The sequence below is a fragment of the Schistocerca americana genome, chromosome 2 (genome assembly GCF_021461395.2).
Source record: "Schistocerca americana isolate TAMUIC-IGC-003095 chromosome 2, iqSchAmer2.1, whole genome shotgun sequence".
Lineage (NCBI taxonomy): Eukaryota > Metazoa > Arthropoda > Insecta > Orthoptera > Acrididae > Schistocerca > Schistocerca americana.
This window is the reverse complement of record NC_060120.1, coordinates 36634326-36661854: the sequence shown is the minus strand read 5'-3', so window position 1 is coordinate 36661854 and position 27529 is coordinate 36634326. Positions and strand designations below refer to the sequence as shown.

Sequence of the window (27529 nt, the reverse complement as noted above, 5' to 3'; positions counted from 1 at the left end):
TATTAATTTATGGCAACAAACGTATATACGAAATTTTAATATACGGAACATTCGTGCGTCCCGACAAAAACTACGGGGACGCCAGACGCCGGGACCACAAAAGAGTACTGTCCCGTTTTTTACGGGACGTGTGGTAGTCTTGCAACTGCACACTTCAACCCATCGTCCAGTACCGTATTTTCGACGGTTCGTGGTGACACTCTCACTGCACCCTACTCCAGCATTTCAGCTGTTGCCATCCGTCTGCTCGCCAGAGTCAGTCGATCAATCCTCCAGTCTTCCAGCGGTCTTTGTTAGGAGCTCCACCGGGAAAGTCCAGTAATGTCACATACATCCAATAGCCGTCATGTGTATAAATCATTATTCATCTATAAGAGTGGCTTTTATCTGTAGCGAAAATTGACCTACACAAGGATAAAATTTTTGTCAGTGTGTTCCATTGGAAATACTAGAGTATCAGTTTAATAACGTTCGTTTAAGGTGTTCATGGCATAACGTCTTCCATTTGAATCAGTTTATTTTCACTATCGTTTTTTAATGTGTAGCTGGTGCCTCCCGAACCCATGATTCATATTGTACAGTCTCGTGCGTCTCTCAAGCCGCTAGAAGAACCGTGTGTCTGACATTTCCTGTTTTGGTCCAGATTTAATAAGGGCTGGCTATTTACTTCAAACGTACGAATAAAAGTACAGGCTGAGCACAAACTCTTGCCCTGATTACAAAAATTTATAACAGAATAACCGTTTGAGATTATAAGTTAAATTTTATGCCGTTACATAGATTAGTGTTACTAGTTGTGACCAACAGATAGCGCTAGTGCTCCACAACACCAACGCGGTCTCTTAGGTCACGTTAGTTGCTGGCGAAATGGCGTCGAAGCAGGAGAAACTGCAATGTGTGCTTTGGTTTCACGAAACGAAATCGCCCATCAGTGTTCAGCGTAAATTTCGGGCTTCTTATGGACGCAGCCCTCCTGATGTTAAATCAATAAAGCGATGGTCGAAACAGGCAGCGTTGAAGACCGTCCTCGAAGTGGCAGGTCTCACGTGAGTGATGCAACTGTTGATCGTGTTCGGCAATCGTTTCACCAGAGTCCGTCTAAATCAACTCGTCAAGCATCACGTGAATTTCAAATACCGCCAGCAAGTGTGGTGAAGATTCTTCATGAAAGGCTTAGGTTGCATGCTTACAAAGTGCAAATTGTGCAGGCCTTTCAACCGAATAATTTGCTCACACTTGCTGAATTTCCAACTGAGATTCTCAACAGCATTGATGACGCTAACGATTGCTTAAATCGCACATACTTTACCGATGAATCCACCTTTCATGTCAGTGGAATGGTAAATAGGCATAATGTCCGCACATGGGGTTCAGAGTCTACACATGCTACTGTACAATTACAGCGAGACAGCGAAAACTCGAATGTTTGGTGCGGCCTCTTGCATAACAAGGTTTTTGGACCGCTTTTCTGCGCGGAAAAATCCATTACCACTAACATTTACTTAGACGTTTTGCAACAGTTCATTGCCCTACAGTTAGAAGAATATCAACCATGGATAATTTTACAGCAAGATGGAGCTACCCCCCACTGGACTTTGATAGTGCGCGATTTCCTGGATGAAACATTGCCGGATCGGTGGATTGGAAGGAACGGTCCAACACCCTGGCCAACCCGCTCTCCAGACATTACGCCCCTTGAATCCTTTTTCTGGGGCTATATCAAGGACAGAGTCTTCGTCACACCAGTTGCTGACGTCGACGAACTGAAGGCTAGGATACAAGCTGCTGTGGGTACTGTGACAGAACACAAGTTACGAAACACCTGGCAGGAACTGGAATACCGCCTCAACACTCACCGAGCTACCAAGGTTCACTAACGTAAGTGGTATTAAAAAAAAACCTGTGTAACGGTATCAAATGTAAATTATTATGTCAAACGGTTATTCTGTAACAAATTGTTATAATCAGGGCAAGACTTTGTGCTCACCCTGTAGAACATTAGTTACTTTGTTCGTGAATTGTACACCAGAAGTTCCTGGTGCAACTTTGATGCTTTAGACGGGACAAGTGAACCTTCTGCTAAATATTTTCACAATCGTGTCTGTTGTGACTACTGTACCGGGAGGATGAAGGGAGGTATACATACTGCTACAAAACATTTAGACGAAAAACTGTGCAGACTGATTGTGGGAAGGACTAACAGTACAGCAAACAAAGCGGTGTCAATGCTTCGTTATATACGAGGAGCCGGCCGAAGTGGCCGAGCGGTTCTGGGCGCTACAGTCTGTAGCTGCGCGACCGCTACGGTCGCAGGTTCGAATCCTACCTCGGGCATGGATGTGTATGATGTCCTTAGGTTAGTTAGGTTTAACTAGTTCTAAGTTCCAGGGGACTGATGACCTTAGAAGTGAAGTCCCATAGTGCTCAGAGCCATTTTTTTTTTATATACGAGGAACATCCTAGTAAACACGTCTTACATAACGCTACACATCGTGACTTAGCTCATTGCTTGAAAAACAAAAGATAATAGTTAATGGAAGGAACTTCGCCTGCTGCATATCGTTATGATGCTTATAGTGCAACAAAAGTAATTACTGTGTTACACTGTCCAAGAAGGAAACGCTTCTCTTGGCTTTCAGTTAAGGCACCTAAAAGTATGGGCTTATACCGCTAATGAAAGGATATTTGTATGACCTACAATGGGAGCATAGTTTCTATAACTATACAACAGCATTACTGTGTCATTTCGGTCCATTTCACGTAGTTAAGTCGATTAATTCCACTTAAGAGGTGTCTTCTGCTCACGTCGTAACAATTACGAGAGAAAATATTCCTCTCTTAACGACCTTGACGTGAAACGGACGTAGAACATTCGACCATTAGTCGCTCCCGGTTCATCTGAACCAATTGAACTCATCCTCACTCCATTTGCAGTCATCTTCACGACGTATTCTCCGTTAGTTTTCACGAGAGATAAAAAGTTTTGCCTTTTTAAAAGTACTTGTGAAGAGTTTCATCTTAAACTTTTGAAAAAGTTGCTCGAAACTGTCTTTAGAATTCATAAAAAAGAATTAATTTCGAAGTACCTAATTATCCTTAGTTTCTTCAGTACGCGGCTCCCAAGATCAAAACAGCAGAAACGAACAAGTGGAAGGAGAGGCGAAATATGATGTAAAAATGTATGTGCGATGAGAAAAGTAGAAATGTTAACAGCATGCAGACTGCATTTAAATTCTTCACTCACTTTGGATGTTTACACTGGAGACGAAGTGTGTATTACTTTAAAGAAGAAATCATTTGCACGTTTAGGTAAATACTTTGTTATGGAAGTTGTCACCTTGGTTACCAACTGACAATGCTATAGGATACGTTGTTGGTACATAGATGAAGTGTCCATCACCTCATGTTAATGGCAGATTTTATTGCCTTTGTTCCCTTTCGTCTTCGCGTCCATCACTACAGTTGTATTATGCCCCATACAGATTTCTGTTCACGAAGCGTGAAACTACATTCTTGAAGACCGAATATCTTCTTCTGTTTAAAGAATTTAGTAGCAAATGGCTTATTGCCGTCGACGAGATATAGTGTCCATTCATTTCCAAATTTCATTTCGGAGTTTGGCGCATTTTAGCGTTCGTTCTTTCCACCCAAAACCCAGCGAACTGGGAATGGGGCGGATGGTTTCCCAGTAGGGTGTGTCCGAAGAGATTACCGATTTCGGTATTTATCTTACAACTGAAATCTTTTTCGGAACGAGGGGATTGGAGCTACTTTTTTGTGGAGCAATACAGTGATAAGACAAAACATTATGACCTCCGACCACCGCAACGTCGGATTCCGCCAGGTGTCGTCGCAGGCACGTGACGTGGAAACAAAAGTACGCAATCGGAGAAGACACGGAAGGGGGATCACCATAGCGAAAATATGGGCTGCAAATGGGGAAATCCACTGAGATAAGCGACTTCGACACAGGGCTGATTATTATTGATTAATAATAATAATAATAATAATAATAATAATAAAGAACTGTGAAAGAGTATCTCGAAAACGGCGAAACTGATCGAATGTTCTCGTGCTACTGCCGTGTATATCTACGTAAAGAAGTAGAACGACAGTGAAACTACCTCTAGGCGCTGAATGGTTGGACGTCCATGACTCTTCAAAGAACGTGGGGTTCGGAGGCTTTCTGTAAAGTAGGATAGATAGTGATTTGTGGCATCTCTACCGAAAGAGCACAATGGTAGTGCACACGCAAGTGTTCCGGAGCACACCGTTCATAGTACATTGTTGAATATCGCAGCAGACCACCCCTACGTGTTCACTTGTTGACCAACGACACCGTCAATTACGACTGCTCTGGGCACAGGACCATCGGGACGCGACCGTCGATCAATCGAAACCTGTCGGCTCTCCGGGTGAATCACATTTTTGCTACACTAGGTCGATACTCGTCTCCACAAACACTGCCATCAAGATGAACGGCGGCTCGAAATGCCACGGAAGCAGGCTGGCGGGGGCAGTATTATGATATGGGAGGCATTCTCCTGCCCTTGCATGGGACCTGTGGCAGTAACCGAAGACAAGTTGGCAGCTGCAAACCACGTGCATCCCTTCGCGCTTGATGTTTCCCAGCCAGCCATTGTGGCAGAGCGGTTTAGGCGCTTCAGTCCGAAACCCCGAGACTGCTACGGTCGCAGGATCGAATCCTGCCTCGGGCATGGATGTGTGTGATATCCTTATGTTAGTTAGGTTTAAGTAGCTCTACGTCTAGGGGACTGATGGCCTCAGATGTAAAGTCCCATAGTGCTTAGAGCCATTTGAGCCACTTGATGTCTCCCCGACGGCGATGTCCTCTTTCAGCAGTGTAATTGTCCTTGTCTCGGAGACAGAACGTGCTACAGTGCTTTGAGGTGCGTTATATTGGACTTACCTTGACGAATGGGCAACCAAATTCGCCATCATCATGTACGCGAATCAGCGGCCCGTTATTTACGCGAATTACATGACCAGTGCGGCTATTGAGCAGGTGATCATAACGTTCTGTCTCATCAGTTAGTCCACGAACCCACGCGAATTGTAAATGGTTGCGAGAACACACTTGACCTCTTAGCCACAAACAATCCAGAGCTAATAGAGAGCATCATGACTGATACAGGGATTAGTGATCACAAAGTCGTTGTAGCTAGGCTCAATACCGTTTCTTCCAAATCCACCAGAAACAAACGCAAAATAATTTTATTTAAAATAGCGGATAAAGTGTCGCTAGAAGCCTTCCTGAGAGACAATCTCCATTCCTTCCGAACTGACTATGCAAATGTAGATGAGATGTGGCTCAAATTCAAAGATATAGTAGCAACAGCAATTGAGAGATTCATACCTCATAGTTTGTTAACATCGAGTATAGATTTAAGTGTCAGAAAGTCGTTTCTGAAAGTATTTGTATGGAGTGTAGCCATGTATGGAAGTGAAACATGGACGATAACTAGTTTGGACAAGAAGAGAATAGAAGCTTTCGAAATGTGGTGCTACAGAAGAATGCTGAAGATAAGGTGGGTAGATCACGTAACTAATGAGGAGGTATTGAATAGGATTGGGGAGAAGAGAAGTTTGTGGCACAACTTGACTAGAAGAAGGGATCGGTTGGTAGGACATGTTTTGAGGCATCAAGGGATCACAAATTTAGCATCGGAGGGCAGCGTGGAGGGTAAAAATCGTAGAGGGAGACCAAGAGATGAATACACTAAGCGGATTCAGAAGGATGTAGGTTGCAGTAGGTACTGGGAGATGAAGAAGCTTGCACATGATAGAGTAGCATGGAGAGCTGCATCAAACCAGTCTCAGGACTGAAGACCACAACAACAACAAATTGGTAAGAGATGGAACTGATCCCCCATGGTACACAAAACAGGTCCGAATGCTGTTGCAGAGGCAACGGAAAAAGAATGCCAAGTTCAGAAGAACGCGAAATCCCGAAGATTGGCTAAAATTTACAGACGCGCGAAATTTGGCACGGACTTCAATGCGAGATGCCTTTAATAGGTTCCACAACGAAACATTGTCTCGAAATTTGGTAGAAAATCCGAAGAAATTCTGGTCGTATGTAAAGTACACAAGTGGCAAGACGTAGTCAATACCTTCGTTGCTCAGTGCCGATGGTACTGTTACCGACGACTGTGCCGCTAAAGCGGAGTTATTGAACGCAGTTTTCCGAAATTCCTTCACCAGGGAAGACGAATGGAATATTTCAGAATTTGAAACACGAACAGCTGCTAGCATGAGTTTCTTAGAAGTAGATACCTTAGGGGTTGCGAAGCAACTCAAATCGCTTGATACGGGCAAGTCTTCAGGTCCAGATTGTATACCGATTAGGGGTACAGTGTTCTTCAGTGATTCTTTCCCCCCCCCCCCCCCTAGGTAGGCAATTGGAGACGGTTCACTGAACTATTAGTGATGAACATAGTCGTGTCCAGTGGTCGAGTCTAGAATCATTCTGCCATTATGTAAAGTAGTTGGATAACCACAGCGCTTTTGTATTGTTGATTTCAGAGTTGTAAGAAGTTTAAGCGTGACTCGCGCGTCAAAGCGAGATTGGCGACCTGTATTTAGAATAATCGGTACACTCCGATTAAAACTACTATGTGATTTGCAGACTGCAGTGCCAGGGGGCAGTGTTGTCGGCGTACGGCCAGCCACGCTTTGCAAAGCGCTCCATGTAACAAGCAAAGCAGGCAGCACAGAGAGCAAATGGAGCTCGAGAAAGAAACTACGATTGGCTCGCGGCTGTCCCGTACCACTCGATTCGCTGAAACCTCGATCATAAAGTAATTTTGATCGGAGTATAGTGTAACAGCAGATAATTAATCTGAGTGCGTCAATAAACGTTTACTGTTAGATCTGTGGAGCAGTAAGTTGTGCAGTTTTTATATCGCGAAATGCACGGCGCCCGTTGCGTGATTTGTGGCTACCGCCGCAAATGGAACTTGGTGCAACGCTGCGGAAGCTCCGAGGACAGGACGAAAGGAACGTTTCATTACCTGCCACTGAATGCACGCTGTGTTTGAACATAACAGATTATTTGTGTAGTGTTTAGATTAGGCTGACAGTCGTAAATGCCATTACACGCTTGCCTACATGCACACCCACGCGTTTGCTGTCGTTACGGTACTTCTGCGCAGACATCGGTCGCCACCTAATGGTGAGACCTCCCGCCCTGTGTGCGATCTTCTGTCATACAGCCCTTCAACGCCATTTCTCGAACACCAACAAAGTGCCAAACTCTTCACTAACCCTGCGCCTGACTACCCAGCAATGATCTAAGCGCGTCATTCGATAACGATTGTGTTGTTGTTGTGGTCTTCAGTCCAGAGACTGGTTTGATCCAGCTCTCCATGCTACTCTATACTGTGCAAGCTTCTTCATCTCCCAGTACCTACTGCAACCTACATCCTTCTGAATCTGTATGGTGTATTCATCTCTTGGTCTCCCTCTGCGATTTTTACCCTCCACGCTGCCCTCCAATAATAAATTGGTGATCCTTTGATGCCTGAAAATATGCCCTACCAACCGATCCCTTCTTCTTGTCAAGTTGTGCCACAAACTCCTCTTCTACCCCAATTCTGTTCATAGCTCCTCATTAGTTATGTGTTCTACCCATCTAATCTTCAGCATTCTTCTGTAGCACCACATTTCGAAAGCTTCTATCCTCTTCTTGTCTAAACTATTTATCGTCCACGTTTCACTACCATGCATGGCTACACTCCATACAAATACTTTCAGAAACGACTTCCTGACACTTAAATCTATACTCGTTGTTAACAAATTTCTGTTGTTCAGAAATGCTTTCCTTGCCATTGTCAGTCTAGCTCAGGAAATGTGATGATACGTTTGGGCTATTAGATGACACACGTATGTGATGTTTTCTACTAACGGTGAAAAGTGCAATCACGAACTGTCGCTAACACTCGGATAGTTGCCTAGACATGAAGAATGGTCCGCACTAGGATACAGGGGGTTCACCAGTAAAACAATCGAAGACTGTGTGGAACACAAAACACAGGAAAATATCACTTACTGGAGTCGAGGACTGTTGTCGATTTTCATCAGCTTCTGACGGCTAGAAAAAGAAAAACTCTCCCACGAAATAAACCCCTTTAATCTTTTTGTCATCCTGGTCTAACAGAGAGGACACATTCTGTACGTGACAAACGACACTTATAGAACGAAGCTGTTTTCCCTTGCAATACCCGCGCATTACATAAAAATGAATAATCAGCTAACACGAAAAAGTACCTGTAACTACAACCCCTGGACAGTTTCTTGGCTAGTCTTGCGGTAGTTTAGCGCTGTTAATACAAGATATCTACCACAATGACGTTAATACTTTCTAGTTAACCACCAATAATTAACATCTCCAGATAATGTAACATCAAAAACCTCTCAGAAAGAGCATGACAACACAATGTAGGTTGAAAACTCGTTATAGAGGTCACCGAACATATCGGTACTTAACAATCTGTGTTCAGTTTGGACTGCATAATTTATTAAATCATTCTATACAATTAAAGAGTTTCGCCATCATCAGTTCTACACTACTATAAATCTTGACTTGATAAATTAAATTTATTGTTTTTATTTTTCAATTCTGACAGTGGACTTAGCCGTAATGCGTGAACTATATAAGTAAATTTGCAAGTTGCTATCTGCACTGAACATTGACTATAAATAGTGCAGCAATTTCTTAAAGCATCAGAGTATTATCATTTTCTCATAAGAATAGTGATAAACGTTTGAAATCAGCCGAAGATCATGGAGCAATAATCGGTTCAAATATGATACATGTAGTGTACTATATTGTCATTATTGTAAGTACTATTGTTATTGTGATTATTGTTATAGTTATTGTTATTAAAGTCTTTTGTAGCAAGTAAATAATAAGCACAGATTATATAAGAGAGAAAAACGTTTAACTTGTAATAAATTTGTTTTAGGACTTCGCTGTGCCACTGTAAGACTGACATCGCCATCCCAACGCTCCCGATTGAATCGTTGATACCAAGGTACTTGCATCATACAACTGACTAATTATTTACTTCTCATTATGCTTTAAACTAAGGAGTTGGTTTTCAGCTGCGACTCCATTGTAGTTGCGTACTGACAGACAACTATCGGCAGCTGTAGCAACATTTATTTTCATTAAACCTTTCTGACTGTCCCACAAGTACACACCTCCCAGGAATATCTCCGAAATAAGACTGTTTACGAAAAGCAATGGCCATGTTCAACCCTAGTACCGTGCTATATGAATACCTTCACAGGCTCAAATAAATCATGGCTAACGCTATAGTTAAGTGTTATAACGGATTTCTGAATCTCTTCGCATGTGTCTATATAAAATTTTACCAAAACGTCACCCGTAACGTTTGGTAAGCTGTATAGGATGATACACTGACCAGGCTTAAAGAGAGGACCACTGACCGCCAAGTGTGATTTGCCTTTTGTTGGAAGTTGAAGTCTGATAATGGTTCAGATGCGAGGATGAGCGCGTATTTCACATTTCGTCGAAAACGCTAACGTCAGCTCTCAGAACAAAATACAGGGTGGTTCAAAAAGAATACCACAACTTTAGGAATTTAAAACTCTGCAACGACAAAAGGCAGAGCTAAGCACTATCTATCGGCGAATTAAGGGAGCTATAAAGTTTCATTTAGTTGTACATTTGTTCGCCATTTCAGCCAATAAAGTTTTTGGTCCCTTTTTCTTCGAAGGTGCTACTGTAACTGGACTACAGTATCTGGAGATGTTAGAGAATTGGCTGTTCCCTCAGCTCGAACAAGAAGCACAACAATTCATATTTCAGCAGGATGGAGCGTCACCACATTGGCACTTATCTGCCCGTAACTACCTGAACGTCAACTACCCGAGGCGATGGATCGGCCGCCAGGCAGCCCGTGACAGAGCACGTCATCACTGGCCTCCAAGAAGCCCTGATCTTACCCCCTGCGATTTTTTCTTATGGGGGTATGTTAAGGATATGGTGTTTCGGCCACCTCTCCCAGCCACCATTGATGATTTGAAACGAGAAATAACAGCAGCCATCCAAACTGTTACGCCTGATATGCTACAGAGAGTGTGGAACGAGTTGGAGTATCGGGTTGATATTGCTCGCGTGTCTGGAGGGGGCCATATTGAACATCTCTGAACTTGTTTTTGAGTGAAAAAAAACCTTTTTAAATACTCTTTGTAATGATGTATAACAGAAGGTTATATTATGTTTCTGTCATTAAATACACATTTTTAAAGTTGTGGTATTCTTTTTGAATCACCCTGTAGATTCAAACTTTAAGACATCCAGCATGATAGCGGCGAGTACAATAGGGGTTACAAAGGTCAACGTGCGTGACCTAATAAGTGCTGTTCCGTGTTAAGCACAGCAATCGCTTCGTGAATTCGGGCTGTGCCATGGAAACAGTACACAGCATGTTCGACGTATTAACTTACAGAAAACAGTGACGAGGTTTCTTATCTGATAACCGTATGGCTCTGAAACAGACAAAACCATCGATTTGTATTTTTATCGTCCAAGTGGCGGATCATATTTGCATCAGTTTGCATCAGTTGGAGCTGGTGCTGCATCGTATTCCAAACATGTCACCTGTTTAAAACACAGAAATTTGAAAATTTGTGGCAAGGTCTTATGGGACCAAACTGCTCAGGTCATCCGTCCCTAAGCATGCACTCTACTTAATCTAACTTAAACTAAGTTACCCTATGGACAACACACACACCCATGCCTGAGGGAGGATTCGAACCTCCGACGGGGAGAAACCGCACGGATCGTGACAAGGCGCCTAAAAGCGGTCAGCTACCCGGCGCGGCTAAACCATAGCGGCACCACATCAAATCCTAACAAAGACATCACAATTTTCAACTTATGCTTTCCAAATCGCCCAGGCCACGTACTTCCGGACACGAGTTCCATCTTCAAAGCCAACAAGTTTTCCGTCCTTCAGAAAATTCTAAGTGTTACCGGAGTTGTTTTGGTACAACATGTATAGGTTCAAATGCCAGTCATAGTGTCATGCTATAGTTTAAATGTCTTGTACGGTCCGTGTATCGCATGCAAAAGCGCTTTTTCTAAAGTCACCGTCTTCAACACCTTCACTTACATTATACAGGGTGATTCAAAAAGAAAGACCACATTTCAGTTGTTTGCTACAGAAAAACTATAAAGGATAGAAACACATTGCGATTTCACTGGCTAGAGGAAGATTCAAAGTTCTTACACAGCTGCGCTCTTGTTTGTTCTAGCAACTTGCGACTACATCACTAGAGAAATCGTTTAGTTTGCTGGAATTTGAGCGAAGTCAGTCTGTTGTTAAAGAACAAAGTGCTTTCCACTGTCGATTCAGCTGCCTCTGCATAAGCAGATTTATGACTGGCGCACAAAATTCTTGGAAGTTGGTTGCATACGGAAAGGAAAGATCACTGGTCTGCCACGCACTTCTGATGAAAATGTCGAGCGTATCCGAGATGCGTTCACACGGAGGCCTCGGAATCCGACAAGACGAGCAGGCCAGGAACTTCAACTTCGTTAAATAATTATGTGGCGTGTTCTAAATCGAAACCTGCATATGAAGCAACACCTGTATATGAAGCCTTACAAGTTGCAGTTACTACAGCAATTGCGTCCTGCTGACCATAACAGAAGGCACGAATTTTGCATATTAAATCTCCAGCATAAGGAATACGACACTTTTTCCTAACGACTCATCTTTTCGGACGATCGACGTTTCATCTATCGGGTAAAGTAAACCGCTATAATTTAAGAATTTGGGGGTCACAAAGTCCTGGCGTCCTCGTCGAACATGGAAGAAGCACACTGGAACTCAATGTATTTTGCGCCATTTCTGTTCACAAAGTTTATGAGCCTTTCCTATTGCGGAGGAAACTGACAGGACTGTCATACCCGGATTTGCTACAAAATTGGTTGTTTCCTCAACTTCACGAAGATTCCAATGATTTCATCTTTATGCACGACGACGCCCCGAGTCATTTTCACTTTGAGGTGCGGCGTTATCTTAACAATAACACCCCACAACTCTGGATTCGAAGAAGTGGCAACAAGATCTTGTTCATTGTTCTTGGTCTCCCAGGTCACAACTTGAGATTTTTTTATTGCGGTGGGGTGGAGGGGTACATAGAAGACAGAGTCTTTGTGATGTCTATGACAGCTACTCTTCAAGAGCTGAGAAATCGAACTATTGAAGCTGTCGGTGCAGTAAACAGGGACCTGTTGGTCTGTGCGTGGAGTGAAACGGGCTACAGTTTCGATGTTTCTCGAGCAACGCAAGGCGCTCACGTTGAGTGTGTGGTACAGTGCGTGCGCGAAGATAAAACTTCCAGAGCCATGTGCAATGTGTTCCAGCGTTCATAGTTTGTCTATCATAAACAACTGAAATCTGTTCTTTCTTTTTGAATCACCCTGTATGCTAATACTCTTATTTTGTGTACTGAACAAGGTTCGGACATACGCCCATTTTCAACAGTCGTCGTGGACAGAAAATAAAAGTGTGGCGTCTGCATTAGCTGAGTTTCATCATCTCATGCACCGATGAAGCAAAACTTTATGATCACCTGCTTAATAGCATGTTGTTGCACAATTTGGACTGTAATGCCGAAGAGATACTGCTTGACACACATCGACAAGTCCCTAGTGGGTTTCCGGAAGTATGTGACAACACATGTCTGCCCTTAGGTCACGCAATGTCCGTAAATCAAGGGGCGGTGATTAGTGGGGAAGAATCTGGCACCCAATAGCGTCCTTCATGTTTTCCAGCGGGTTCAGATCAGGCGAATTTGGTGACCAAGAAATCAACGGGGGTCCAGTATCATGCTCCCCTAACTATTGTAGCACGATTTTACCCTTGCGAGAAGGACAGTTACCCTGCTGAAAGTTGCCACCGCCCTCAGGGAAGACATCAAGCTCGCGGGGATGCAGATGGCCGTCCACAATTTTCATGGAGACCACAGTCCAACACAGCATACTACTGCTCGCACCGGCCTATGTCCGTGACGTGATGCATGTTACAAGCAGCTGGTCATCTGGGTTTCGGCGTCTCCGGATACGATTATCGACCTGATGTAACTAGAAATGTGATTCATTTGATCAGGCGACACGTTTCCATTGATCCACGGAAAAATCTCGTTTGATCCACTGCCCACTGCAATCGTAATTGACTGTGACGTTGGCTCAAAACAGAAACACGTGGGGCTCATCTGGAGCGGATCTCCGTCTTGAGCAATATGCGTTGAACGTTGTGCTCCGATACTCCAATGTCTGCACAACACTACTCTGTCGTTAGATCCACTATAGACCGCCGCCTATCCTACCCCAGCCTCCGACATCAACTCACTGTGACAAGGCGTGGAGGTTCAACCCCCTCTCTTCGCGTATTGACCGTCCTTCATCCACTCTCCGTAGATGCTACGACAGTAGCATGCAAATGGCAGAAACGCCAAACTTTGTATGCGCCAAGTCTCATATGTGTCAGGAGAACCGAAACCAATGCATTCCTTTTGTACATGACTTATTTGTATCCAAAATGTTGAGAAGGTGTTCTGATACCACAGAATTATGCTGCTCACCCCATCGCTGCAGAAGATAATGAGTTAGAAAGTAAATTATTTATTAAGAACATTCTAAGCGTCTTACAAGGAAACTGACTAGTCTTAAGCGCCAATAAGAAAGCTTTCGTTCCAAGTGCCACAATACTTAGGCATAACGATTTATTAGTGATGATGTAAGTATGGAAATACAGCATTAATTTTCAAGTACGAGCGTCACTCCAAAAGAAATGCACACTATTTTTGTAAAAATACAGTTTTCATTCTGCATGTGTGAAAGTTTTACAGTGTGTAGATACATCCCTCCCGCTTGCTTCAAACTTAGTTCAACCCGTTCCCGTGAATGGCGCCGTCACAGCATGTCTTCAAGATGGCTGCTACACTTGACGTTCATCAGAAGCAACGTGCTGTCATAGAATTCCTGTGCTGTTAAAACGAGACAGTGGGAAACATTCACAAGAGGTTGAAAAAGGTGTATGGAGATGCTGCTGTCGATGGCAGTACAGTTAGTCGGTGGGCAAGCAGGTTACGTGATGAAAGTGGGCACTGCAATATTGAGGATTGTCCTCGCAGCGGCAGGCCTCGTACTGCACGCACTCCAGACAATGTGCAGAGAGTTGAATTGGCGGCTGCTGACAGACGCATCACAGTGAACGAATTCTCACGCTACGTTGGGATAGGGGAAGGAAGTGTTTGCAGAATACTGAAAGTGTTGGCGTTAAAAAAGGTTTGAGACAGGTGGGTTCCCAGGATGTTGACAGTGGCTCACAAAGAAACAAGAAAAACGGTATGCCGCGAACTTTTGGAACAGTACGAGAATGGTGGAGATGAATTTCTTGGAAGAATTGTGACAGATGATGAAACATGGCTCCATAATTTTTCACCAGAGACGAAGAGGCAATCAATGGAGTGGCATCATGCAAATTCACCCAAGGAAAAAAATTCAAAACCACACCTTCTGCTGGAAAAGTTATGGCTACGGTGGTTTTCGATTCTGAAAGACTCTTGCTTGTGGACATCATGCCAAGTGGAACCACCATAAATTCTGATGCATATGTGACGACACTGTAGAAACTTCAAGCCCGACTGAGTCGTGTTCGACAACATCGGCAAAAGCAGGATGTTTTGCTGTTGCACGACAATGCACCGCCACATGTCACTCAAAAAACCATGGAAGCGATCACAAAACTCGGATGGACAACACTGAAACACCAGCCTTACAGTCCTGACCTGGCTCCATGTGACTATCATCTCTTTGGGAAACTGAAAGACTCTCTTCGTGGAACAAGGTTTGAAGATGATGACTTCGTTGTGCACGCTGCCAAACAATGGCTCCAACAGGTTGGTCCAGAATTTTACCGTGCGGGTATACAGGCGCTGGTTCCAAGATGAAATAAGGCAGTTGAGAGGGATGGAAATGATGTGGAGAAATGAAAATATTGTTCCTAAAGAATGTATCTACGCACTGTAAAACTTTCAGACATTTAGAATAAAAGCTGGATTTTAAAAAAATAGTGTGCATGACCCTCGTACTAAAAATGTAGCAACAAAAACCATTTCCCACATCATTTACAGGAGAAGAACGAAATTAAATTCGAGGAAAAAAGCCTCTTAGTACTGATTTCTTTTTGTTACACAACAGCGTTCTTCGGATCAGACTTGCAAACTTTACTGTAAAACTCCCTGTGCTGTTGACGGCGAAATGGCAAAATCGTCAATAAGTCTTTTCTTTCGCAACTGGCAAACATGGCTGTTCTTTTCGCGTTTGAATACATTGACATTTTTCCATTCTTCTGTTTCAGAGTAAGATTTTTTAATGGCTCTTCGAGATAAATGAGTATGAGACATTTTGATCATACTGTCTTTGGGGATCTTAGACGCGTGCATTGATAACAATATTTCAGCAACATTTTTAATATCAAAGAAGTCAGTTGTATGCATTGGAATTACATGGAATGGACTCGTAACTTTTACTAACTCAACAATCATCTGTAAACCTTGCGGAACGAAAACTTTAACGCGTTGGACTTGGAACTCCGGAGGGAAGCAATGCTTGACACAAAGATCATGAGTATCTAGTAATTAATGAATGTTTGAAAAATTTTCTCTGTGATTTTGGCAGTTGCAACAACTCTAATGAAGTGCAGCCGAATACCGAGAACACAACTGCACTGAAAATGCATTTTGAGAAAAATGACACTTAAAAACGTTTGACATTGGCATTCGTCGTATATACGAGGAGCACTAAAAATCTGCGTACGTCCGAAACATGTTCGGTAGGGAAAATAAAAGTCCATACTGCGGCTGAAGGCGGTAAAGACAGATTTCCTTGAACATTAACGCATGGTTACCTACGCAACTGTGCCGCCACCTAATAAAGTGAGCGCCACGTAAGGTTGACAGCGAAGCGAGATGCGGCGCGAGAGTAGGTTTCATCACTTCCGCAACGTCACTTCTGCGGTGACGTCGCTTCTCCCGAGGCGTCACTGCCGCTGTGTTTAGCTTTCACTGAAAATTCTGTCACACCCGGCGTGCCCGAGAAGCGTCACCGTTAGTGTAGGCAGTGACCGCATTCTCTGCCATCCGGTGACATTTTAGACGATGGCCTTCTGATGTAACCGCAAGATTGGGAAGTTACGAATAAAATTGTGGTACTTCACATCTGAAAAATATCTATGTTTTACAGAGATTTTTTCTGTAGCATGCATTTATGGCAAGTATGTCCTAAGAAAATTGTATATCAACCTTTTGGTGAACGCAAAATTTACTACACATAAAAAAAAAATAAAGGCAGCCACGCTGTTTACGGGGTTCGTTTGGAAGTTTGTGTGTGTGTGTGTGTGTGTGTGTGTGTGTGTGTGTGTGTGTGTGTGTGAGTGTGTGTCGAGGCTTTCCAGTTATCGCAATTGCTAGCAGCGAGAAGATAAATAGAATCCAGGAGCAATTAATGTTCTGTTTACCTATTGATGGCAGTGTAAGTCTACAAAATCTCATTCCAGAGCGATACAGTTATAGCTCCAGTTCTCGTACCACCTAACGTTTATGGCTAATATCACAATTCGTTGCATTACTGTACCGCACTTTCAAGTAAGTGTTGTTGTTGTTGTTGTGGTCTTCAGTCCTGAGACTGGTTTGATGCAGCTCTCCATGCTACTCTATCCTGTGCAAGCTTCTTCATCTCCCAGTACCTACTGCAACCTACATCCTTCTGAATCTGCTTAGTGTATTCATCTCTTGGTCTCCCTCTACGATTTTTACCCTCCACGCTGCCCTCCAATGCTAAATTTGTGATCCCTTGATGCCTCAAAACATGTCCTACCAACCGATCCCTTCTTCTAGTCAAGTTGTGCCACAAACTTCTCTTCTCCCCAATTCTATTCAATACTTCCTCATTAGTTATGTGATCTACCCATCTAATCTTTAGCATTCTTCTGTAGCACCACATTCCGAAAGCTTCTATTCTCTTCTTGTCCAAAATATTTATTGTCCATGTTTCACTTCCATACATGGCTACACTCCATACAAATACTTTCAGAAACGACTTCCTGACACTTAAATCTATACTCGATGTTAACAAATTTCTCTTCTTCAGAAACGCTTTCCTTGCCATTGCCAGTCTACATTTTATATCCTCTCTACTTCGACCATCATCAGTTATTTTACTCCGTAAATAGCAAAATTCCTTTATTACTTTAAGTGTCTCATTTCCTAATCTAATTTCCTCAGCATCACCCGATTTAATTTGACTACAGTCCATTATCCTCGTTTTGCTTTTGTTGATGTTCATCTTATATCCTCCTTTCAAGACACTGTCCATTCCGTTCAACTGCTCTTCCAAGTCCTTTGCTGTCTCTGACAGAATTACAATGTCATCGGCGAACCTCAAAGTTTTTACTTCTTCTCCATGAATTTTTGAAGTAAGTGTTATCCATCAAAAATGCAATATTCGTTGGTATTTTTACTAAACTGCTCTCAGTGCTCACAACAGTTAAAAAGTTTTCCAGGACAGTTCATACGAGTAGTTTTAATTATGGTGCGTACACGGCGTATTCGGAATACGTAGGTGATTTGGGTGTACATGGTGCGAAATTTAGTACACGGAGCTGGCACGTCTACCAACAGTAATGGCTCTAACCCGGCTAGGCATCTAGGCGACATCATACAGTACCAGTAAACTACTCCAAGGGTGCGTTGTTTTCTTTTACATAGGTGCGTGGGACACGCTCTGTTCAGTGTTACAGTAATAGTATACTAGCGTAATTGAGTGCTAGATGTTGGGCTGTAGAAAACCCTTTGACGACGGAGATCGTCCAGCCTAAGATGTTGGTATGAAAATCTTCCTTTAATTTTACATGTGCTCCTGCAAAAAATGTTGACATGTTCGAAACAAACTCCTAAACAGACACATTCTGCTTTTGGATCAGATATGGGAGAGCCGAAAGCTAATGGTAACAAAACAAAACTAAAGGTGTACATCATCATTCAGCTCAGCACTACTTGCTACACATGCTGAGGAAGTATATCTAAGGAGCCTACAACTATATGCATGAAAGAATCTCGTTGCAGGAAATTTTGGTTAACACCTCGTAAATTGCTTTGCAGACACGTTCTTTGCTGACGAGGTGGGAAAGCGAATAAAGATGGGTATAAACATACAGTATCCCCTAGAAAATATCCAGACACGAGTCAGTGGATATTAATATGGGGTGTGCCCACTCTTCACGTTTATCAGGACTTGAACTCTGCAGGAGGCACTTTCATTATCATGTCTGAATGTCTGTGGAGGGATCAGCCCATTTTTCCTGAAAAGCTGAAACCAGAGAAGGTCAACATTTTGTTGATAGGAAACCAGCAACTTTTTTTAAGTACCTGAAAGCGTTTATTAACAGTTCTGTCACCACTTGAATTATTTACATCAGGCGACTAGTTTTGGATCTTAGAGATTCATTTTCAAGCCTGTTCTACTGAGACTGCACAGACAGTGCTTGATCTTAATGATAAACATAAAACGTGGCAACACATGCTTTATAAATGTTTGCAGAATCAATGCCATAATCCACACATGTCTCTTACCAGGTCAACCTGTGACTTGTTAAGAGGCGTGTGTGGATTGCGGCCTGATATAAATACTGAAACTGGTGACAGAATCGTTAATAAACTCTTTAAGGAAGAGAAGGTAGTGATGATGGATGCTAGGGTACGTAGCAAAGTCGACATTGTAACGCATGTCATCTGGGTTTAAGTCGGAACTGTGGGTGGACCAGTCTATTTGAAGAACGTTATTGTCCAAAACCCTTTGCCTCACATATGCTGTTCTGTAACAGGCTGCACTGTCATGCTGATACAATCAGTGTATCAGAACTATTCCTCTACGGTAAGCAGTACACAATGCTGTAAAATGTATTCACATAATTCCGCACTTAAGAGTTTTCTTGAGCGCAATGAGGGGATCACACGGTAAACACGAAAAACTCCCTCATACCGTAACAGCACCACCTACGTACTTCATTGTTAGGCCTACACATGTTGGCAGGTTACGTTCTCAAGCGTTCGCCAAACCCAAATCGTTTTATCGGATTGCCTGAGGTTATAACATGACTGATCACAGACACTACCAATTCGTTACCCAGTATCCAATGGCGTCTCTCTTTACACCGCCTCAAAAGTTCCTTAGCACTGACCACAGAAATGCGTGGCTTATGAGGAGATGCTCGACCGTTGTACCCTCTTGTTTTTAAGTCCCTACGCACGGTCATTATGCTAGGTGGCCGGGTTACACGTGATTTTTTACAATCGCTTTCCGCAATACTGAAAGGTCCCTCTCCGTCAGTATATGAGGTCTGCCTGCTCTTGTTTCAACTGTGGTTGTCCCTTGGTGTTTCCACTTCGCAATCACATCACCAACAACTGTCTTGAACAGCCTCAGGTGAATTGAAATATCCCTTAAGGATTTTCTACTAAGATGTCATCCAATGAGTAGTCCAAGATCTAAGCCACTGAGCTTTGGGGACCATTTTGCTGTTACTGTTTCTCTACTGACAACACACTACATCCCGTGTCCTTTTACACTGAGGTGAGAAAAGTCACCGGATAAGTCCTGATATCGTGTCGGACCTGCTTCTGACCGGCGTAGTGCAGCAACTGGACGTGGCGTGTACTCAACAAGTCATCGGAAGTTCCCTGCAGAGACATTGAGCCATGCTGCTGCTACAGACGTCCATGATGGCGAAAGTCTCTCCGGTGCAGGATTTTGTGCACGAACTGAAGTCTCGATTATGTTCCATAAATGTTCGAAGGGATTCATGTCGGGCAATCTAGGTGGCCAAAAATTATGTCCCGCTGACATGGCGCATCGTCGTCCATAAGAATTCCATCGTTGTTTGGGAACATGAAGCCCATGAATGGTTGCAAATGGTCTCTAAGTAGGCGAACAGATCAGATAACACAGTCTATTCCGTGTAAACACAGCACACACCTTTATGGACCCACCACCAGTTTGCACAGTGCCTTGTTGACAACTTGGGACCATTAGTTCGTAGGGTCTGCACTGTACTCGGAGACTACGATGAGCTCTTACCAACTGAACTCGGGACTCCTCAGACCAGGCCACGGTTTTTGAGTCAACTAGGCTGCAGCCGATACTGTCACTAGATCAGGAGAGGCGGTGCAGGCGATATGCGCCATTAGCAAAAGTACTCGCGTTCATCGTCTGTCGCCATAACCAAAAATGGTTCAAATGGCTTTGAGCACTATGGGACTTAACTTCTGAGGTCATCAGCTTAAAACTACTTAAACCTAACTAACCTAAGGACATCACACACATCCATGCCCGAGGCAGGATTCGAACCTGCGACCGTAGCGTTCGTGCGGTACCCGACTGAAGTGCCTAGAACCGCTCGGCCACAGCGGCCGGCTTGCCATAACCCATTAACGCCAAATTTCGCCGCAATGTCCTAACGGATACGATCCTCGAACGTCCAACATTGATTTATGCGGCTATTTCACGCAGTGTGCTTGTCTATTAGCACTGACAGCTCTACGCAAACGCCGCTGCTGCCGGTCGTTAAGTGAAGGCCGTCGGCCAGTGCAGTTTTCGTGGCGGGAGGTACGCCTGAAATTTGGTATTCTTGGCCCACTCGTGACATTGTAGATCTTGGAACATCGAATTCACTAACGATTTGCGAAATGGAATGTCCCATGCGTCTAGCTCACACTACCATTCCGTGCTCAAAGTCTGTTAATTGCCGCCGTGCGGCCATAATCACGTCGAAAACTTTTTGATGTGAATCGCTTGAGTACAAATGATAGCTCTGCCAGTTCACTGCCCTTTTATACCTTGTGTACGCTATGCTGTCTCCGATTTCAGGCCACGAATGGCCTACCGGGACCATCCGACCGCCGTGTCATCCTCAGTGGAGGATGCGGATAGGAGGGGTGTGGGGTCAGCACACCGCTCTCCTGGTCGTTGTGATGGTATTCTTGACCGAAGCCGCTACTGTTTCGGTCGAGTAGCTCCTCAATTGGCATCACGAGGCTGAGTGCACCCCGAAAGACGGCAACAGCGCATGGCGGCCTGGGCGGTCACCCATCCAAGTGCCGACCACGCCCGACAGCGCTTAACTTCGGTGATCTCACGGGAACCGGTGTATCCACTAGAGATGGGCAAACACGTTCATCCTTGGGAACTAGTTCACTGCCGATCGTTCTGTTTTGGGAACCGTTCATTTTTACTCGTTCACCGTTCATCTGTCATTGGTATACGGTTCTTATGAAAAACTGAAAACTAGTAGTGTAGGTGACTGAAGGATGGAGGGCACCAAGAGGGGGCACTTGCCTCCCCCCTGGAGTACAGAGTTTTTATTCATTACAGAATTCTTACACACTTTTAGAAGTAATTTATGTGATTTTGCAGAACCTGTCGTTTAGCCAACCGTAGCCTCGCTTGGCTGATCGCAGGGAAATAATATAGGGTGGCGCACGGAAAACCGGCCCCGAATACAGTCTGCTCGCCAATTACGGACGATGTGTTGCCCCTTACGAGCAGATACAGCAAACAGACAGATATGTAATAATTAGGCAGTGAAGAAATAACAAGCTAATGCAAGCAACAATTGCGAAACAATCGATGACGATGTGTAGAGAGCTGCAGAAGAGAACATGAAAATCTCACGCGACGCGCGTGGGCTATGGCTCATGTAGTTTTGTAAACCTGTTGGTGGCTGTTTCCCAACTTAATAGACCACAAGTGTCTTGTATAAAATTCTTCGTTTCGACTTCCACTGCATAGCTATGCTACGTTGTCTCTTGAGTTCGTAGGCGAAGTAGAGACTTTATGGAAGCATAAAATAAAATGTGGTTTTCTCATACTTGCATCACACGCTTAGTAAAAATTAGGTTTTTATGTTGTATTATTAAGGTTAATGCAGCAATAATAATAATAATTAAGTTCGCAGTAATAAAGTTTTTGGTTTGAAAGCTCCTTCTGAGCAAATGTTTTTGAGATAATAAGTAAATATGATTTTATGGCAATCTATGTCTTTTCAAATGGAGAGGCACCGCTTTTCCTACTGAGCCACAATGACCCACAACCCACTTTTTTTTTTCAAGGGAACCAAACTAGCAGGTAATGCAAATTGGAAACAACCAAACTTAAAAATAATTAGAGCCTCACTAAATGTAATGTTTTGTATATGAAAGATACACGAAAATCGTTTTATATGAATTTTCTTACACTAAAAATTAATCAAATTATTGAAAGTTAGCTGCTAAATCAAGTCGATGAAACCAAAAAATATACGAATAACAAAAAAAACTTGCCTTGTTATAAGTATGTCCCATGCTGTTCATCGATATAATGAAGTGAGCTGATATGCCCTTTTGTTACCTGAAAAGACGTACCTATTACATACAACTCAAGTTTTATGTAACTTACGTAACTATAAAACACGTTTTGATTACCAATCGTGGACGCTGAATAGCCAGACCCAAGTGCAAGAACAGTTTCAAAAACATGTAAAATAGGCGAGCGCAGTGAACGTAACGAACAACTGGATACTGGACTAACTAGGAGCAGTCGGCAGTGGAACTGAGACAGGTGGTCATGCGAAGAACAACGAGTGCGGCCGAGGGAGACCGAGAGTGAGACGAGCACGGGACCAAGGCTGGAACGAGAACTGGCGAAGTGACCGCCGCGACCGAAGTGAACTAGTGAACTATGAAGCGATCGTTCGTCGTTCCCGGGAACTATAAGTAGACCGCCGCAACCGAAGTGAATTATGAACCGATCGTTCCTCGTTCCCGGAAACTATAAGTAGACCGCCGCGACCGAAGTGAACTATGAACCGATTGTTCCTTGGAATTCGTTCCTCGGCCCTTTCGTTCATCTTGGTGAACCGTTCCTTTGCACCCATTCGTTCGCGAACTACCGATCTCTAGTATCCACTGCGGCAAGGCCGTTGCCTGCGCTATACTGCCGCTATCTGTACTGTGCATATCGCTGTCCCACGACTTAATCACCTCAGTGTGCAGCGGCGCGTCCGCCGCTCGTCACATCTAGTGGCCAATTCCACATTACAAAGGAGTTTCCAGATAGCTTTGATGAGATATCGAATGAATTTATGGACAGACACGCGTTCTTGCTGGCGTACGCTGGCTGCGTTGCAGATGTGGGCAAATTGTGGGCTGCGTGACGAAAGTACGGACGCAACGGCGTGTGTCCCGGGAAAGGTGGCTGCGCGCCTTGACCCGGCCAGAGGAGAGCAGAGCTGGCTGGCTGGCTGGTCTGGTGGACAGAGGCTGCCGGCTCGACCCGGCCCGGCTCCCTACATGGCCACGCGGCGGAGCCCGCTCTGCGGCCGTCCTGCCCCGGGCCGCTGCCCGCCGTCCACCCGGTGCCTCCGACCGCTCATTCCGAGGCCAGCGTAGCGCCGGGTACCGGCCATTTGTAACCTCCCCCTCACTTATCGACCTTAATGACAGTGAAAAATTAAACCGCGTGCACCTAATGGAAATTTGGGAAAAGCAATCGTACCGAAGTTAATTTGCCGGTAAAAAGGGAGGAAAGGGTTACACCTAAATGAAAGGAAAAATGCAAGTGAAATCGGTGGAAATTAATTTTGAGAAAAGGGTAAAATTAATGAAGAAAGTAAATGTGCGGTCGTTACGTTAACAATTAACTGGCGTTAATCAGATATTTGAGATTTGGAGAAAATTACAGTCGCCAGTCCTATGGACAACTACTATAATAACTGAAAAAGAAAGGTTATTGCACATATAATTAGCACTAAAAGCGTGGCAACTGAAGGTTGACACTTGGTGTGTGAAAACTGAATGTTTGTCAGAAGTAATAAATTTCGCTACACTCTGACTTAATTTAGCAAAAGAATTGGTAAAACCAGAAAATTGAAAGTTAGTTTAGTGACTGAAATTAATAGTGCGCTTTGTTTTTGAAGCACTACGAAACTCAGTAAAATAAGGTTACCCAAGCACGACTCACGCCCCGTCCTCACAGCTTTAATTCCGCCAGTACCTCGTCTCCTACCTTCCAAATATCACAGAAGCTCTCCTGCGAACCTTGCAGAACTAGCACTCCTGGAAGAAAGGATATTGCGCAGACATGGCTTAGCCACAGCCTGGGGGATGTTTCTAGAATGAAATTTTCACTCTACAGCGGAGTGTGCGCTGATATGAAACTTCCTGGCAGATTAAAACTGTGTGCCGGACCGAGACTCGAACTCGGGACCTTTGCCTTTCGCGGGGCGTGAGTCGTGCTTGAGTAGCTCAGTCGGTAGAGCGCTTGCCCGCGAAAGGTAAAGGTCCCGAGTTCGAGTCTCGGTCCGGCACACAGTTTTAATCTGCCAGGAAGTTTCATATCAGCGCACACTCCACTCTAGAGTGAAAATTTCATTCTAGAAAATAAGGTTAGTCTTGGGCTACCTCAACAATCACTTCAGAAGCTACTTGAATCTACGCAATTTAGAAATAAGAGATTTAACTTTGAACTTGAATTAAATGATTCTGAACAATTAACAATAGTAAAATTTAGTATGTACCAAGCTGAGCTGCAGTCACAGGTAAGCTAAAATATGGTAACAAAACTCCCACTCTTAGTTTGTGCTAGTTTAATTTAAATATTGTAGCCAGCTATGAATACTTTAACTGAACTTTGAAATTAAGACAGCGAAATGAAATGATATTACTTTAATGCTGGCGTTTGAATTTCAACGACACTCGGGTTCATTCTAGAAAAGGAATGGACCCTGTTTGGTAATGCAATTTGGACACTCAGCAACAAATGTTCATGCTAAGTTGCTGTAATGTTAGTTATGCAGATGGAACAATTTGAAAAGCTGAGGTCTGCCATACAGTTCTAAAACTTTACGTGCTTCCAGTCTTCCTTGTTGGTTGATTGAAGGTTTGAAGTCGTCGGTCGAGGAGGTGGCGACAGTCACTCACTGTCGGCCGTCGCTGTTGCAGAAGCTGGATGTTGGAGCGCCTTCTTCTCGACACGGTCACCAGGCGAAACGGGCTCTTGATGTGCGCCAGCTAATGCTTCCCGTCCGCTACACCGTGTCAGAAACTATCATAGCAAGTCGAGCGCAATTACATGCTGCCAAACCCCGAAAGCGCGGCAACTCGCGGGAGCGTCACGCAACACACCTGCTCCACCGCCCTACTCCACCCAGACTCTGCTCTGCCCGCGCTCAACGCGGCAGAGTTAACACTAACAAAGATCCTAAACACTTTGGTTCTCCACACGACCTATCGATGTAATCGTTCGATAACATAGTTTTCCCTAGGCCAGGCTCAGCGTAAAAATACAAATAACATTTACTAAACAAATCAATTATACATTGACATAAATGCATAAACATATATTATACACAACTAGTAAAACAATTACAATATATAAAGACACAGAAATGGCATATCTTCAGGTAACAAAATAAGGAAAAAAATTTATAGTACAATAGATGGAAATAGGAGGATATGCATTTCCGGCATTACAAATGGGCACTGACACCCCAAAACCATCCACACACTAAGGGGAGTTTCGCAGAGTCCAAAAGATATACGCTGCTAGCCATAAAAATTTGTACACTTGGAAGGATAACAATTCTAAATATCGAAAGGACTTAGACAGGGCTGTAGTAACTCTAACAATACCACCACTTGCAAAGTAGATTAGAAATCAGATTAATAAAGTTGCTCAGGCAGCAAATGTTGACTTTATCGGGCAACAACAAAGCTATTGACTGTGGATGGTATAGTCAGAATCGAAATAATGAGGTCACTGTAAAAAAAAGTCATTAATTTGGCATTTATCTTGAATGGATTCCCACGTAGATTTCGTCGAAGTCGTTCATTATTTACGTGACCATTACGGCACTCCAGCCCCAGTTCTCGATACCAGTAATATCGAACTACTTTTCTGCGAAGTAACAGACATATTTTTGTGACAATATTCACATATGGTTTTATTAATGTATAGGTACTCCGATGTATCGATATATTACAGTGATATGGTTCTTGTGTGTATTCATTTCTGTGAGACTGTCATAATCTTTGACTTACTTGTAATCGTTTTGGCGTAAATGCGCACAGAGCAGTCTTTGTTGCACTTTGCAGAAGATATGTTGTTATTTCGCTTTGTAAAAGAACAGTGAATTCTTGTGTTTGGTTAAAGTGGAAATTAAATATGTGAAGATTGATACAAAACTGTTTTCTAGAAGATGTGACAATTAAGAAGAAGTATATGTGAATTTACAAAAAATTTATTAAAAATGTGGATCGTGAACACCAATTCAAAAATTATTTCTGTCATGCCATTGTTCCGATCTGGGATTGTTTGATCATTAAGAATTTCCTGAAAAACGCATTTGTTGGGTCTTCAAATATTGCTAAAATACAGATCCGGACCTTCTAGCAGCCAAAGCGGAATCACCCTAGAATCAACAACATGAGCCATAACGACTTCGACGAAATCTACGTGGAAATCCATTCAAGATAAGTGCAAATTAATGACTTCTTTACAGTGACCTCATTATTTCGATTCTGACTACACCATCCACAGTCAATAGTTTTGTTGTTGCCCGATAAAGCGAACATATGCTGCGTGAGCAACATTATTTATCTGATTTCTAATCTACTTTGCAAGTGGTGGTATTGTTAGACGCCGACCCTGTTTATACATATACACCCGCATGGGTACTCTGCACATCATACTTATGCGTCTGGCAGAGGGTTCATCGAACCACCTTCACAATAATTCTTTATTATTCCGCTTTCAAGCAGCGCGGATAAAACGAACACTTACACCTATCCGGCCGAGCTCTGATTTCCCTTATTTTATTATGACGACCGTTTCTCCCTGTGGACATCGGCATCGACAAAATATTTTCGCATTTGGGAGAGAAAGTTGGTGACAGACATTTCGTGAGATGATCCCGCCGCAACCGGAAACGTTTTTATTTTAAATATGTCCACCCCAAATCCTGTATCATGTCTGTGAAACTCTCTCCCCTGTTTCGCGATAATACAAAACGTGCTGCCCTTCTTTGAGCTTTCTCGATGTACTACGTTAACCCTGTCTGGTAAGGATCCCTCACCGCGCAGTAGCAGTCCAAAAGAGGAAGGAAAAGCGTAGTGTCGCCAGTCTCTTTACTGGATCTGTATCTTCTAAGTGTTCCGCCAATAAAACGCAGTCTTTGGTTCCCCTTTCCCATAACATTTTCTATGTGTTCTCTCCAATTTAAGTTGTTCGTAATAGTAATTCTATATATTTAGCTAAATTTACGGTCTTTACATTTGATTGATTTATCGTGTAACCGAAGTTTAACGAATTTCTTTCAGTACTGGAGTGGATGACCTCACACTTTTCATTATTTGGGATCAATTGCCAATTTTC

At 43.4% G+C, this 27529-nt stretch overlaps 1 protein-coding gene across 1 annotated transcript in view; it reads left to right on the top strand.

The window, feature by feature from the left end:
• The window catches only part of LOC124594836, a 198879-nt gene that overhangs the window by 62574 nt on the left and 108776 nt on the right, over positions 1-27529 (top strand). Inside the window, exon 2 of the mRNA XM_047133286.1 lies at positions 8988-9056. The gene's annotated coding sequence lies outside the window, so the exon portion shown is untranslated. The remainder of the gene's footprint in view (positions 1-8987; positions 9057-27529) is intronic.